This window comes from Ascidiella aspersa, chromosome 5, assembly GCF_963924565.1.
Source record: "Ascidiella aspersa chromosome 5, kaAscAspe10.2, whole genome shotgun sequence".
NCBI lineage: Eukaryota > Metazoa > Chordata > Ascidiacea > Phlebobranchia > Ascidiidae > Ascidiella > Ascidiella aspersa.
In genome coordinates this window covers 10,123,081-10,125,580 of record NC_139451.1, presented here as the reverse complement: position 1 = coordinate 10,125,580, position 2,500 = coordinate 10,123,081, and the positions used below count along the sequence as shown (strand labels likewise).

Genomic DNA, 2,500 nt, shown 5'->3' with positions numbered 1-2,500 from the left:
CCAAAAGCGCGCGGATTCGGCGATGGGCACATCCCGCTTCACTCGCCGTTACTGAGGGAATCCTCGTTAGTTTCTTTTCCTCCGCTTAGTAATATGCTTAAATTCAGCGGGTAGCCTCGTCCGACCTCAGGCCGAAAGTAAGGACCGGGACTATTCTTCCCGTTCCGCGCTCGCCGTCGGCGCCGCGCGCCGCCGCGCACCTCGATTCCCGCCCTTGAGCCGCCAGCCGTTGGCCTCTTCGAGGTCGACTCGCCGCCGCCGCGCGGGATTCTGGTCGCGATCGTCGCGCATCGTGCCGTGCTGTCTTGAGCGGACGGGCGCTCGCGCGTCCGACGCCGCAGCAGCCGCGCGGAGAAATCCCCGCGCGGAACGTTTGCAACGCGACCCTGAGGCGGGCGCGGCCCCGGGATTGACCCGAGGCCGCAATTTGCGTTCAGAACGTCGATGCTCAATGTGTCCTGCAATTCACACTAATTCACGCAGCTAGCTGCGTCCTTCATCGACTCACGAGCCGAGTGATCCACCGCCAAGAGCCATCCACGATTGTTTCGCTCGCACAGTGCCTCGCACTATAGGGTGACAAAATAGACCGCGCCGAGCGGTCGGCCAGGCCGACGCTTGAAGCCGGAGCGCGCGGCACCGCGGCACTCGACGCGCAAACATTACCGGGTGACCGAATCGCCGGCCGGCGCGCCGCTCCTCGCGGGTCGGGCGCCGGGTAGCAAAGACTTTTTCTCTCGCTTGTCCGAGTTTCGCGTTCGCCGAAGCGTTTGCGAGACCGTTAATGATCCTTCCGCAGGTTCACCTACGGAAACCTTGTTACGACTTTTACTTCCTCTAAATGATCAAGTTAGATCGTCTTCTCGGACGCCGGCTCGACCGTTGCCGGCCGCGCCAGGTCCAATCGGAGGACCTCACTAAACCATTCAATCGGTAGTAGCGACGGGCGGTGTGTACAAAGGGCAGGGACGTAATCAACGCGAGCTAATGACTCGCGCTTACTGGGAATTCCTCGTTCAAGGGAAATAATTGCAATTCCCTATCCCTAGCACGACCGGGGTTCAGCGGGTTACCCAGACCTGTCGGCCAAGGCGAGCACATGCTGATCCGGTCAGTGTAGCGCGCGTGCGGCCCCGAACATCTAAGGGCATCACAGACCTGTTATTGCTCAATCTCGTGTGGCTAAACGCCACTAGTCCCTCTAAGAAGTTAGACGCCGACCGATTGGGTCGCGTAACTAGTTAGCAAGCCAGAGTCTCGTTCGTTATCGGAATTAACCAGACAAATCGCTCCACCAACTAAGAACGGCCATGCACCACCACCCACAGAATCAAGAAAGAGCTCTCAATCTGTCAATCCTCACTGTGTCCGGGCCGGGTGAGATTTCCCGTGTTGAGTCAAATTAAGCCGCAGGCTCCACTCCTGGTGGTGCCCTTCCGTCAATTCCTTTAAGTTTCAGCTTTGCAACCATACTTCCCCCGGAACCCAAAGACTTTGGTTTCCCGCAAGCTGCCGGAGAGGTCGTAAAACTAACGCCCCCCGATCGCTAGTTGGCATCGTTTATAGTCAGAACTAGGACGGTATCTGATCGTCTTCGAACCTCTGACTTTCGCTCTTGATTAAAGAAAACATTCTTGGCAAATGCTTTCGCAGTCGTTCGTCTTGCGCCGATCCAAGAATTTCACCTCTAACGGCACAGTACGAATGCCCCCGTCTGTCCCTCTTAATCATTACCTCGCGCTCCGAAAACCAACAAAATAGAACCGAGGTCCTATTCCATTATTCCATGCACCATTATTCAGGCGAATCGCCTGCTTTGAACACTCTAATTTTTTCAAAGTAAACGTTCCGGCCGCCGCCGACACTCAGTCAAGGGCACCGGCGGAGAACCGGAGGTGAGGCCAGGACGGCCAGTACACGCCTTGCGACGGACCGGCCGCCTGCGCCCAAAATCCAACTACGAGCTTTTTAACCGCAACAACTTAAATATACACTTTTGGAGCTGGAATTACCGCGGCTGCTGGCACCAGACTTGCCCTCCAATGGATACTCGTTAAAGGTTTTAAAGTGTACTCATTCCAATTACAGGGCCTCGTTTAGAGTCCTGTATTGTTATTTTTCGTCACTACCTCCCCGCGTCGGGAATGGGTAATTTGCGCGCCTGCTGCCTTCCTTGGATGTGGTAGCCGTTTCTCAGGCTCCCTCTCCGGAATCGAACCCTGATTCTCCGTTACCCGTAAGAACCTCGGTAGGCCAGTACCGTACCGACGAAAGTTGATAGGGCAGACACTTGAATGATCCGTCGCCGGTGCGAGACCGTGCGATCCGCAAAGTTATCCAGAGTCACCAAAGGTTGCGGGCCGAAGCCCGGTCGGTTTTTGGTCTGATAAAAGCACGCCTCCCGCGAGGTCGGCGCTTCACGCATGTATTAGCTCTAGCATTTCCACAGTTAACCACGTAAAACGTACGATCAAATGAACCATAACTGATTTAATGAGCC

The 2,500-nt window shown here is 55.8% G+C and overlaps 2 non-coding genes and 1 pseudogene across 2 annotated transcripts in view; all 3 read right to left on the bottom strand.

The window, feature by feature from the left end:
- Window positions 1–134, bottom strand: part of LOC146143064 (large subunit ribosomal RNA) — a 3,679-nt pseudogene extending 3,545 nt beyond the window's left edge.
- A 247-nt stretch (window positions 135–381) lies between these two features.
- LOC146143063 (5.8S ribosomal RNA) lies at window positions 382–535 on the bottom strand. Its single transcript, XR_014500969.1, has one exon. It is a non-coding gene; the product is annotated as a 5.8S ribosomal RNA (ribosomal RNA).
- A 247-nt stretch (window positions 536–782) lies between these two features.
- The window catches only part of LOC146143062 (small subunit ribosomal RNA), a 1,811-nt gene continuing 93 nt past the window's right edge, over window positions 783–2,500 (bottom strand). The window contains exon 1 of the ribosomal RNA XR_014500258.1: window positions 783–2,500. This exon is cut by the window's right edge and continues 93 nt beyond it. This is a non-coding gene — a ribosomal RNA (small subunit ribosomal RNA).